This window comes from Tiliqua scincoides, chromosome 7 (assembly GCF_035046505.1).
Source record: "Tiliqua scincoides isolate rTilSci1 chromosome 7, rTilSci1.hap2, whole genome shotgun sequence".
NCBI classification, from domain to species: domain Eukaryota; kingdom Metazoa; phylum Chordata; class Lepidosauria; order Squamata; family Scincidae; genus Tiliqua; species Tiliqua scincoides.
This window is the reverse complement of record NC_089827.1, coordinates 51,580,709-51,594,966: the sequence shown is the minus strand read 5'-3', so window position 1 is coordinate 51,594,966 and position 14,258 is coordinate 51,580,709. Positions and strand designations below refer to the sequence as shown.

The following is a 14,258-nucleotide window of genomic DNA, read 5'->3' as shown; positions in this document are numbered from 1 at the left end:
TAACATTTAAGCCTTGATGTAAAAGTTCATATCCCCATTTGCCAGTCACATGCAGAAACAGGTAGTTGTGCAGTGCAATTGTATGCATGTTTATTCAGAGATACATCCAACTGAGTTCAATGGGATTAACTTCCTGGTGGGCTTCCGCAGGATGGCAGTCTTTGTTGCCCATACACAAGTCTCTTTTATAAGCATATGAGGTGTTATTATCTCATTCAGTCTCCTTCTGAATTTTGAAACAAAGAAACAAAAGGCCGGAAACAAACATTTGATCCTCAGAGAGCATCAGAGTTTCATGCCAGGTTGCTGTGCACAAAGTCAGAATATAATGCTACAAAAATGTCCTCCCATAATGTGGCTAAATGTGTCGCCTGACTGCTTTTAGACCAAATTAAAAGTAAAGGTCCAGCTATTATTTCAACATTAAAGGAAGAAAAAAAGTTACCCTCTAGCAGATCTGTGCCACCTGAATTCTGTTCGGAAACTGACTGATCAGTTTTCAAAGTGCAGTATAAAGGGCGATGATAAAACACTGTGTTATAAATGTATTCCTTGTTATTTCTCTGTTTAAGATAAGAAGACAAGCTCAGGGCCCACTGATGTGAGATCAGCAGGAGCTTTCTCTCAGTTAAAGTTATGATCTGGTTCTTTATTCCTTTCTAAGGTGTAAAAATAATATTAGAGGTTTCACAATTAACTCTGTGCAAAACAAACAAACAAATCCATCAGCTAGAAGACATGCTTTGGATTAATTCAGAGTCTAGCTTCACAGTGGACAATTTTTTTTAATGCCAGAAGGAGAGCCAATATGGTGTAGTAGTAGTTACAGCAGCAGACTCAAGAGACCAAGGTTCCAATGTCCACACAGTCACAAAGCTCACTGGGTGACCTTGAGCTAGTCACTGACTCTCATCCCAAACAACTTCACAAGGCAGGGTAAGACAAAATAGGTAGGGAGTATGGGGACAACCTTGTATGCTGCCCTGAATGCCTTGGATTAAAAAGAAACAAGTCAGTCAAATCCAAAGTATGAAAGAGTGCAATGCAAACCCTTAACTATCCCACAGACTGAGGATGGTTTTGCTCCTGGTCTATCTGAACAAGAAAGGAGGCAGTAGCACAGTGCTGATGAGAATAAGCCTGGCTGCGTTCCACAGCCCTTGCCTCCTTCTAAGAGTGACACAAGCTCTTGCTGCCTGTGGAACTTCTGCTGCTTGTTGGCCATGCATAACCCAGCTGTATCATTGGGGAGGGACCATAGTTCAGTGAGATATCGCATGGCTCAAACGCCTGTTCAAACTCCAAATAAAAAGCCCTCACATATCAAGTGCTGGGAAAGACCATGATATAAACCTCTATCATGTCTACCTCCAACTGATTTTTTCGAAATTAAAAAAGCTTCAGATGTTGACACCTTTCCTCCTAAGAAAGGCCCCTGGTCATTTTGATTGTCCTTGTCTGTACTGTTTGTCTGCGTGATAGTCTCTGAGAAGACAGTGGTGGGGTCTCCTTTCTGCTGCAATAAAAAAAGAAGCTCACTCCTCCCCACTTATAAGACCGGGCCAGTCCCTTGGGCAGGGCAACTGAGGCGGTCGCCCTGGGTACTGGTATCAGCAGTGTCCTGCAACTCATTTCTTTCCTCCCCAAGTTGCCGCCACAAGCAAGCACTATGGCAGGAACCCACTGCAAAAGTAGTGGTAATTAGAAGTACGGGCGAAGGCTGGGGCTGGTCTGTGCCCGCTTTTGTAGCAAGTGCTGGAAGCTGGGCGGAGTCAGGGGGAGAGACAATTCTATGCAATGGGAGGGACAATGTCTACTTCAATTAGTATTTACAATAATGTCTACTGCATGTCTACTTTAATTAGGAGGTCTGGTCCAGAGGGTAGAGCCTCCATTTGCCCGAAGATAACATCCGAAGGTTGCCAGTTCGAGGCCACCGGAACCGTGCGACCTTGAAGCAGCTGGCAAGCTGAGCTGAGTTATTCCATCTGCTCTGAGCGTGGGAGGATGGAGGCCAGAATGTTAAACCAGATCAAGAAAGTAACACCTGAATGTTGTGGTTCTTGTAAGATAGAACATTCTTTCAAATTGTAAAAATCCCTACGGGGATTTAATAAGCCTGCCTATGTAAACCGCCTTGAATAAAGTCTTGAATAAAGACCAAGAAAGGCGGTATATAAATACCTGTATTATTATTATTATTATTATTATTATTATTATTATTATTATTATTTCAATTTTTAGTAGTTATTTGCCCATTCAATTAGCCGAGTTAGCTAATTAGCTGGGTTAGTTATCTGAATATATATTTAAAATTTCAAGAAAGAGTGTTTCTATTATTAAGGAATTATTGAGCTCAAATTTATTGTTTTTGAATTTGGGGGGTAAATCTTAATTTAAGCATTTATTTTTTATGCCTTATTTTACACACAGAGACACACACCCTTTGCTCTCCCTACAGTTGTGTAATGGGAACTACATTTTGGAAAATTCAACCCTAGAAAAGTGGCATTTCATTCTAATGATGAAAAAGCAAGGACCGATTCGGGTTTTCAACCTTGTTCCTGTCCCACCTCTCAATTCAAGCACAGGACAAAACTTTTGTAAAGTTTTGCATCGTCTGTTGTACCAATTATCTTTTACGCCTCAGATTCAATAAAGCTACACTTCAGATTCAATAACTGCAATTTGTGCATTCCAGTCCTATGCATACACCCTTAGAAGAGAGTCAACTTGTGTTCAGTAGGGTTTACTTGCAGGTAGGTGTGCAGAGGATTGAATGCTTAGCACATCTGCTTGCTTTTTGTCTGAGTAATGTACAAAATAAACCATAAAAATAAATCAGCTTCAGCCAATGATTTTTCTCTCCATTGCAACATGTGTTGACACAAAAAACAAGACTCCATAATGTAAAAATCTTCTCTTCCAGTCAGTCTCTTAATATTGTCCAAGATTCACAAGCAACTATTCTGTATTTTTCAGCTTTTCAGTGCTGTTGAAAACTCTGCAATCTTGCACCAAAGGAAGCATTGCACAACTCCTCAAGTGTTTGCCAATCTGCTCTTCACTGCAAGTGGCTCAGCAGGTTTTATTCTCCACAAATCACCCACCTCTTCTCTTTATAGCTCTGGTAAAAGCAGAGAAGTATTTAAAGACAAACTCATGAAATCCAAGTGGCACAAGAGATTTGAATTCAGCTTTGACAGATATTGCTGCAATTCTAAGTCTATGACCCCTACGGTCTACTGAAGTGAGATATGCCAGGGTTTGGCTCAATATCCTTCAATTGTCTCTATTTACTAGGGGCAGTCCCTAAGTAAAGCTGTCCCAAGTAAAATGGGGAAATGCTGACAACGTCTTTTTAACATAAGAACATAAGAACAGCCCCACTGGATCACTTTTAAAAGCCCCACTTTTAAAAACTTTTAAAAAGTTTTTAAAAAGAAACTTTTTCTGCTCCTGCAAGGGAGAGCCAAATTTTCTGTCAACTACCCTGCACCATCCCTTGAGAGTCTCCCAAGCCTTCAAATCGGTGTTTCAGAAGGTCCTGGGGGGCTTCTCAGTACTAAATGTAATATGTAATGCTGCCCTGAAAGGACATACTTGAACTGTGCATTTTACACCTGCTAAGAAAGTCAAGAAAGAACTGAAATCAGAAAAGAGGAGCAGATAACACTAAAAAAAATCCACTTGCTCAAAATTAAGCCAATTGTCTTTTGACTTCAAAGCAAAGAACGCACTCGATATATACTGCAGTAGCCTGTTTCTGCCTATTTTATGCTAACTTTGCTAAAATTACGAAGCCTCTTCAAGCACTGGGTCAGTCAAACAAACAAACAAACCTTGTTTTCATGCCTTATACACAATATATTATCAACTATTGCGGTGAGGCTGCCAAGACAAAAATCTCACAACATCATCTCACACCTCCACAGGTCCATCTAACTGCTTCTGAGCTGTTTTGCCTGCACTGGGGTATGTATGGGAGGAGGGACAAAGACTACTATGGCTTCAAAGCAAAGGATCAAGAAACGAAACGGGCACTTTACAGGAAGTGGGCAACAACCAGCACACTTACTGTCTGGAAACACAACTTGAGGGAAGTCAGGGCAATGGTGAGCATCTCAAGAGACAGAGAGGGAAAAGTAAGAGCAAATGGAAAGGAACATAGAGCAAAATCAGAAGTGAAGAGAAACAGAAACAGTACTCATCCACCCACTTGGCTATGGCCCATGTCATATGCTAATACATTTCCACACACATGCCCATCATTTTATGGGCATTTCATAAGTTTCAGATATTGAGAATCTGTGTCTTGGTGCACGAATGTTTTGAACTCCTTCAAGGAAAGGCCTGGCTGTATGAGACTTGCAGGGTTAACCTAGCTGGCATTTTCAGAAGCGCTTGACTACATCCTAATAACAGTGGCTCACTTACACTTTGATTATGTGATGTGGAAACATAGCCCTAGAGGTTCTGCTAGCTTCCAATGTCATCATTCTCTAAGGGCTGGAAAAAGCTGCACAGTCTGCCTGCCTGAGGCAATCTTTCCTTCTGTTGTCATGAAGACCGGGGATTTTTAAATTCATCCCCAAACTTATAATAAACCATTCCTCTATTTCTCTGAAATGAACTACCCAAGCACTGCTCCTTTCTGTATGCACATTGTTGGCACTGCCAAAAAGCAAGAAGACACCTTCTCTACCCTTCACCTGATGTAACATGTAGTTTTCTTCACAGACAGCCTCAGGTGGGAAATCCTCTTATAAGTAAAGTAGAATGTGCGATTTTCAGAGTGTGTGTCTGAGCGCATGCAGAAACACACAACTACTTGTGTTTATCCACATGACCAGAGCTGGATTTTTCACCAAGTTTCAAGATATGAACCACAACCTCATGAGTCATGTCCCTGTTTCACCACAAGTCAGCTCAATCCACACAGTGTCATCCTAGTTCACTTGTATCAAATCTCAATTTCTTTCTTTCAAGAAAACTGCTCCTTTTTCTGTTCTTACTGCATACAGCTGTTCCTTGGGGGTCTCAGCGGCAGCTGTAGAATGAAACTGTCCATTATTATTAGTTTCACTTCACTGCCCCTACAGGACCAAAGGAAACATTCAAAAAGAACAAGAACAGGTAAGATTCTTTTCACTGCTGGTTTGAAACAAGGATAAGCCCCACTCTCTTGCTGCACAGAACTGGAGAAGAAGGGTGCACATTCTCCAAATCATTACCTGGAAGGAGATGTGAAATACAGTATACACCTTGTATCTGGTGCATAGTTATCAGATCCTCCACATGCCATCATTACTGTATACCAGTGTTTCTCATATGTCCTCCACTGTACCACTTTGCATGGTCCACTTTGGAAGTACCATCAGAAGTAAATAGTGATGATGTCATTGCTAGCAACTTCTGGGTTGGGAGGCCAGGCATGATGCAGCAAACATCAGTAAGAGGCTAAGAAAGGAGGGGAGGGCTTTTTTGGAGCATGTGAAAATCATGCCCTGAAGCTTTGCCCACCAAGCCTCCTACCACTGCTTGTTGTGTTGCATCGCTGATCTCACTACTGTGTTTACCACCGGATTCCACCTCAAATACCACAGGTGGTATGTGTACCACTGGTTAAGAAACACTGCTGTAGACCTCTATAGGGTATAGGAAATTATATCTCTTCAATAACTCCCTATGGTGTAATATAACAACAACATACAACAAACCTTTGTTAGGCATATATGGTGTAATATACTTCAGACTGGATCCTGTGGATGCAAACTCCAGCTTCATTTATTAACATAGCTAAAGAACACACATCACAAATACCAGTTACTACATGCAGACTGGAACTGCCCCCTCCCCCATGGCTTGCAGGAACACTCTTTTCTGTTCCTCATGTTCTCCAGACTGAGAATCATGTTTTGTCCATCCATCTTGCATTGCTTCAGACTAAAGGTAGGAAGTACCATTTTGAAATCTCTCTCCCCATACTTACTATATGTAACTAGAAAGCTAACATATTCAGGGGGAGAGAGAAGGACACCCCTCTCCCTGCTGTGCTAATTTTCTGCTTACAAGGAGATAAGCAAATGGGAGCATTCAGAAGTGATATCCCTCACCTGTAGCCTGAAGTGCTACAGTACAATGTATTATCTCAGTGTTCTACCGACAAATTCTGCTGCTTTTCCACCCAGTTTGTCTTATGGATATTAAATAAGAGAATAATTTGGTATTGTTGGAGCCTTAAAGACAAACATGTTTTGTTATAAAAGCGTGAGATTCCATCCAGTTCGCTTCATCCAAAGATTACAATTCAGCAAGTATGATGCAACTGTTAGCGTTTTAAAAAGAACTGCCTTGCTAGTATCTTTATAAAATGATTCACCTTTATTTGTTCCATCAGGTTTTATAATGAGAGGTTCATAGCCCCTGTTGAGACCTTAGTTCATGCAATTAAATTTTTTGAATCAGTTCTTGTTCTGCCACCTCATGTTCATCCTTCCACCTGACCTGATTATTTCTGGTTCATGTAGAGGGGAAGCAGCCAACCCTAGAAAAGCAAGTAAAATTTTTCCTTACTTCCCTCCCCATAGGCCACTTGACCTCCAATACTGCACCAGCTACTTTGCTGACATAAGTCTGAGGAGACTTGGGGGCATTTCAGGGTTGGAAAAGGGGGATAGGATCATGGCATGAGCCACTGCTGCCAAGATCTGCCTCTTTTCATCCCCTACCCAGTCTGTTTCCTGCCCCAAACCACCCCCACTCACAGCCTACCTGCTCTGGCAGGGCGCCCGGGAGCTTCTTTCATGTGGCCATTTGTGCTGGAGGCCCTGAAGCACATCACAGCAGCACCGTTTTTGCACCAGCGTCCCAGGCTTTATGGTGACAGGTAACAAGATCTGCCACCATAAGACCCCCATAGGATTGGGCCATTACACAAATACACGCATCAAGTCCCCATATGAATAGAGGAGAACTTTGAACACATGAGATAGGAGGTGGGCAAGCAAACAGGATCCCAATCCTCATTTACTCATATCTATGTTCAATTATTATCTGCACTGTTCTACAGTTTGTATGGGAATCCCAACAGACCTAGATAGGATTTTGTATGGACCAAGGTTCCACCATAGAATATGTCATAATGCCACTAGGGTTTCATGGCAGACAAATGGATATTTTGAAGGGAGAAAGTTTGAAAACCCCTTCTCCAGTCAGAAGAAACAGTAGCACATGAGCTCATTTCACCTCTATGCAAGCTCAATTTAAGACTGAAATCTACCCTCCTTGTTTTTTAATCTTATATGCCTCTTCCACTGTTGGTTTTTTTTTTCTTGTCAGCATTATCTAAAGTTTTAAAAAGGCATTACATTTTCAGCATCCTGAACAAAAATTATTCAGTTACCACAAGATAGAGTTGTGTTGTTTAGTAAACATAATGCCAAACACAGGTGGATGCAATAAGAAAAGGTTGATGAAGAGCCCGTTAGTATAGCGATTAGAGCAAAAACTTAGTTTTTTGGGCTTTTTCAAACTCCACTTTCAAACAGGGGATTCACCAGGACTTGACACACTTGCCCCACAGTTCCTGCAATGTATCACACCCTAACCAACAGGAACAGACAGGTAATCTTAGTTCTTGGCGCAGCCAAGCTATTGACCCACAAATTCCCCCATTTCCTTGCTCATCTCACGTTCAGGCAACTGATAACATGCTGAGTATTTCCATCATCTTCTTTCTGTGTGTGTGATTTTTGTCTAATTGCTATATTTCCCTTCCTTATTACTGTTCAATTATCCCCACAGCAAAAGTTTGTCTGTTGTACCTTTCACTCTTGCCTCCCTCTTCATTCCCCACTGAAACTTTTAGCTATGCCATTGGCTACTACACTGGATCCTAGTACATGAGATAATTTTCCCTTGTGCACACATGTTAACACATGTTTAAAAGCACACCCAGTAACAACCTCATAAGAACGTAAGAAGAGCCCTGCTGGATCAGGCCAAAGGCCCATCTAGTCCAGCTTCCTGTATGTCACAGTGGCCCACCAGATGCCTCAACAACAAGATACCTGCATTCTATTGCCACTCCCTTTCATCTGGCATTCTGAGGTAGCCTACTTGTAAAACCACCATTCACATTCACTTGTCTACAGAACATACCTTCATATAAAGCATACCTTCAAATAAAGCTTCATATAAAGCTTCCTGAGGAAGCTGCTTGAACCATTCACTAATGAGGCTATACTATATCTCCAAAACTAGACATGATAGAGCAAAACAGATGCCATTTTTGGAATCGGCACCCCAAATATACCCAGGAATTGATGTAACGTTTAAGGAACCAAAATGTGTGTTGGCCTGTGTTTATCTGCCCTCCTGATTCTTTACCAGCTGGGTAGAACAAAGAAGAAAGGGATCTAAGCTACAGGAAATTAGATTTAGGTCAAATATTTGAAGCATCTTTCTAAGTGTAATGATGGTCAGAACCAGTTTCCCAGCATTTTCTATTCTAGATCTCTATAAGAATATGCTTTACAAGCTTCTGTCAAGACAGAGCAATTCCTTCCGTAGTCTGGTGACAGTGATATGTTTGTTAAAATACCTTTTGCTCTCCAATTCTCTGAGCAAACTGTACGCATTTATAAAATTTATACGCATGACACTGGCACTGTCTCCTATATGAGCTCTAATTTTCATACACCTACAAAATTGCAGAAATAAGTCAAGAGGCATATTAGTATTCTGTCTCCGACAGCTTCTAATTCATCCTCTCTTTAAGAACTCTTCCATCCAGGATCCACCAAGATGAGAACTCTGAAACACAAGAGGTGTTTAAGGGGTCTCAGCCTAGCAGGCATCATTGCAGGATGGAAAGGTGGGATAAAAATGACTTTCTAAATGAATATGTTCCAGTCTCCACCACCACTTTTTCCACAATACATTCACCCAGGAAACTGGAGGTGCTTTTTCCTACACTACTTCCTTTGCATCCTATTCCTCCTTCCTTCAATTCTTCTGATTCACAGATATCTTTTTCCAAGCATACCTTTTCAGCATTTTGTCAAGGTACCATGGCCTGCTCTTTCAATTCAGCACTGATTCCATGAATGAGTGACCATGTCATACCTTTATACAGGAAGAATCTTATTTTAACTGCCAAATGGTTTGAACAGAATGCCAAAAGCAGGAACTACCTGGAGCTTGGAGGACACATCTTTATGGTGTGTGAAAATCAAGCTGTTTCAAGGATAAGCAGAAGGAAGCAAGCAATACAGAAACAAAAAGTGATATTCTTTAGTTATACAGGAATGGGGGGGTTTAACTCTGGACACAGCTATATGTTGTAACAGCAGTAAACTGCTTCAGCTTGATCTGGGTCAGTTCTGTGTGTTGTACAGAAAATATTTATTTACCCAGTGTGAAATTAATCTGTGGAACTCCTTGCCTCAGGATGTGATGATGGCATTTGGTCTAGATGCCTTTAAAAGGGGCTTGGACAGATTTCTGGAGGAAACATCCATCACAGATTGCACATACCCATCGTGGCTTGTAATCTCCTGATTTTAGAAGTAAGCTATCTCAGAATGCCAGATGCAAGGGAGTGGCATTAGGATGCAGGTCTCTTGTTGTCTTGTGTTCTTCCTGAGGCATTTGGTGGGCCACTGAAATACAGGAAGCTGGACTAGATGGGCCTTTGGCCTGATCCAGCAAGGCTCTTCTTATGTTCTTACAGCAACTAGCACAGTCCTGAGAATTTAATCAATCAATCAATCAATCAATTAGTTACAGCTGAAATATATAGGATGCTCACAGTGGTCAGTGGAAGACATGCTTCCTACTTGACTAATTTTTAGTGTGATATATTGATTTTTCATACTATTTAAAGGCCATCAAATATCCTTGCAGCAAACGACAAAACATTCCAGTTCTCTCCTCAGTTCCACTTCCTTCATACCTCTCAGTCCCATCTACTCCAGAGACCATTCACTCTCCATAATGACCAGGCTACCAATTAGCAAGGATGGTGGTGGACAAGTGTGTAGCACTTCATTTTTCTCCATAAGAATGAATTGCAGCCATTCACTTAAATGGGAGAAGATTAAAAACATAAACTAGATGAACCAATTGTGTACAGGGCTAAATTTTCTTAGTATCTGGACTCAGGCACCTTATTTCCTGCACCACCAAGTGAGCTCCCAGGCAGAAGGAGTTAATGGCCTGGTCTCTGCTGTACTGCAACACCACCTTTATAATGGCTGGAGCTGGTACTGCAATTCCTCAGCCCAGGGGACCTAAGAATCCTACAGTGGCCTGACTGACTTTATGTAACAGTGGCTCCAGGCTTGAGCCCTGAGCAATTTATCTGACCAGTTAGCAACACAGATTCACTTAGCCTGGCCACTAGCATAGCTCTTGGTTTCTGATTCTTGTCTAACTAGTTTGGTATCTGATCACTAGTCCATTTTTAAAATAAAAGTTCCATGTAACAACAGGATATAATAAATAGGGGCAAATGCTCCAGGGAGCTTTTACTACATGTCAACAATGGGAGAGGCAAGGGCAACAAAAGATGAACAGAAGAATAACTGCCCATGCTCAGCCTTTGTGATTTAGGTTGTACTGCCCATATGTGCAGCTACACAAACCTTAGAAATGCATCTAAATAGTATGAAACAAGAGTCTAAAAGGAAAAAAAATTCATCTGTTTTCCTTTGTGACTTTTGTTTCATACAGCGCTATGGGCTGTAGTTCTATCCTTTCCTTATAAAATATCACTTTGTGTCCTTTAAAAGTGTCTTAAAATAAAAAGGCAACATCTCACAGGGAACAGAGCAAGAGAGCTTCTTGAAAAGCTGCTTCAATTTGATTCTTTGGATTTCAGCAGGCTCTCAGCTTGTTTTGATGTTGGTTTCGCCTCCGAGCTTATAACAGAGTATGCATCTCTCAGCAAAGAGAGACACATAATACGCAGGCAGAGTTGGAGTCTGCTGAACATTAACAACACACTGCAGCCCTGCTCCATTTTACCTGTGCTGTGCATGTTCTCTGTATAACATCATAAATGCACACTTGCACTTTCCCTTCTGAGGATCTCTAGATTTGCCAGCAGAGAAGAATTTGAGTTTGGTTGGAGACCTTGTAAAACTGATCCCAGGGAAGCTGATGCATCATCTTGGTTGCATCTTCTGCCTCAAGCTTTCAGTAAACAAGCAGCGACATGAATGGAATCGCCCCAGCAAAAGGCTACGTTTCACAGCTCCCACCGTGCAGGCTGTGGCTAGCCAAACCACTGCATATATAACAAAGTTCTCTCTCTCCCTCTCTCTTTCTCTCAGCTTCAGTTACACTTCTACCATTTCCTGTGGAAAAATGAAGGCCTTTGAAGTGTGTGTATATAACATGGAGCTCAAGCATATGAGAAGTCTTTACAAAAATACACACATGGGGTGGGAGGGGGGAGAGACAAAACAAAGCCACTCAGCCAAACACTCCATTGTGAAGTTCACTGCAGATGTTTATTGTAAATGATGCCCAGAGATGTCCCTCTCAATCTATCTCCCCAGTTCCCACTCTTTCACCCCCCCCAATCTATCGTAGCTGCAGACCTGAGGAGGAGGGAGAAACTACATATGGTTTTTAGACCTTATCACCCCCACCACATACCTACAGACAAGCAAAATACAGGAATGTCTGAAATCCCCTCCCCCTCCACTGCCTCCAGTCTTTAATAAAATTGTGCACATTTTGGGAGACGCACAAGGAAAACTCTGGCTCCCCATCTCTCTCTCCCCCTCAGCTCTGTATGATTAAAGCCTTATGGAGATCCTACAGCACAGTGCTTCGCACACAGATGTCTGAGGATTAGTGGAAAAAAAGTGGCTTGAGAAGGGGGTCACAGTTTAAGAGAGGTTGATGTCAATTCCAGATTCTCAGACTTTTCATGTTCCACTAAAATAGTGTTGAGGTAAAAAGACAAAAGCCTTGACATTTAGAATGACGAGGCTGGAAGGTTAATTCTAAGAATGATTCCTCCCAAAAGCCACCTACAACACAATCCTATGCAAGTTTACTCAGAAACAAGTTCCACTGTGTTGAATGGGGCTCACTCTCAGGTAAGTGTTGCAGCCCACATCCCCGAATGAAGAGGGAACCAGCAAGCTGGAATGGCAAGGCAGCAGGTTGTGCTTATTCACAACTTCCCCAGGCCCAAACCTGGAAGCAGCCACAACTCTATGCAAGAGACCTAAGCCACCAAAGAGGAGAAGAAAGGAAGCTGGAGTCCACTTTAGAAAACATTAAAAGAGCTCTGCTGGATCAGAACAAAAGGCCCATCTAGCTGAGCATCCTGTTTCACAGTGACTAATCAGCTACCTCCAAGAGACTCACAGGTAGGATAGGAAAACAATAGCTCTCCCAGGCTGCTGCTACTCTGCTTCTGATATTCAATAGCACACTGTCTCTAAACATTCTCTGTCTCTGAAATTCTGCTCAGCTGCCATGGCTATCAGCCACTGATAAACTGCTCCTTCACTAACACGTCAACCCCCCCTGTAAAGCCATCACAGTCAGTGGCTATCACCACATCTTGTGGCAATGAACTGCACAAATTAATTATGTACTGAAGCGGTTTTTGTCTGGCAGTTTGGGAGACAACTATTCACCTCTTGTGTTATGTTTGCACACTGGTGAATAGCTGCAATGCAGTTCTGAAAGTAGATGAATTCCATGTTTAGATTCACAGGAAGATGGATTTACCTCCATATGTCACTCATTATGTGCTATGCGACATGTGCTGTACTTGAAACATATGATTGGTCCTCCATCCACACTGGTTATGACAGAGCTGTACCTCTAGGAACAAGGAAAGATCTTTCCCAGCTGGTAGAGTAGCAAGGCAAGCATTGCAATAGGGGAAGCTGTGGACAGAGGGAGTATGCAGTATATCTGCAATTATGTCACTTGCAAAGAGAGATTACTATGAATCAACTAGAGTAGTGGTGATGTCAAAATTCCTCAGTGATAGCTAATGCTAGTTTGAAACAAATGAAGACATTTATGAGAGGGCCCCAAGAAGCTGAGGGTTGATACCCTCATATCACGTGGGCTGCTTCTGGTTGGCTGTGGCACACATGGCAAGAATTTAAAGTCCAAGGGGATGCAACTCAACTTCCCCAAGAGCTGCCCATGAAACATCTTGAGGCCTTGAGGGAGACTGAGATGAAAAATCAGAAAAACAAATCTAACAGTCTGATTTGGGTTGGGGATTTTAAACAGACCATGTCAACAAAAGGGTGCAAGAAACACAGGAGGAAAATGTGAGATAAGAGAGAAAAATACTTCTCATCAGGGGTGGCAAGGTGAGCACAGAATGGAGTCATTTCATTTGCCCAGAGTTCCTAGCTCTCCTGAGTATTGTATCCATTATGAAAAACTTTCCTGACTCACTACCTGCCTTGCAGGTGGGCATGGGATGCAGCCACCTGCCACACTAAAGCTGGACTACAAGGGTACAGTGCAACTGTACAATGTGCAGTATAAATCAATTCTCAGAGTCTGCATCACAAGCAGAGCAAGATGCAATCTTTCCGGAGTATTCAGGTGTGCAATTCTCACCTTAGCACTAAAGCACAACAACGATATAAACAACACAAGCAGATATTTTAAAAAAGTAATGTCTGACGTAAGAGGAAGGCACAGAATATACCCTGCTTCAGGGTTGTGCAAAAGATGGCTGGGCACTGCATACAACCCCCAGCAGTGGGCAGTATATGTAGGCATATTGCACAACCTTACACCTCCACAGCAACACTGCAGGGCACATTTTTCTACTGAAAATGGGTCTCAGGCTTGCAGTACAGCTGTCCCCAAAGATGACACAATCAGTGGACAGAGGATGCAGCACCATACAATAACTACGCCTTCTGTAGCATAGACCCTTATCCAAAGCCAGCCAGGGGATACCTCTCTCTACCAAAAACAGAGCAATAAGAACTGCCTGCTCCAACATTGCTAATAACAGTAGCCACCATAAACACTATTGGTGGGCAAACAGTAGGTAGCCATCATCACAAGGGTTGCCAATTTTTAATTTAACTGTTTCATGTCAGACAGAAATTCAGCTGGTGCACCTTTTCCCTGCCAGGGGAGTCAGTGATAGGCAGAAATTCAGCAGATGAATTGTTGCCTGTTATGCAGCATAGAAGCCCTCCCAGGGGGGGAAAGGGGGGGGTCAACACAAAGCCCCAATAGCTTAT

At 42.2% G+C, this 14,258-nt stretch overlaps 1 protein-coding gene across 3 annotated transcripts in view; it reads right to left on the bottom strand.

Moving 5' to 3' along the window:
• The window catches only part of ABTB3 (ankyrin repeat and BTB domain containing 3), a 234,082-nt gene that overhangs the window by 217,769 nt on the left and 2,055 nt on the right, over positions 1 to 14,258 (bottom strand). The gene's annotated exons all lie outside the window — the stretch shown is intronic.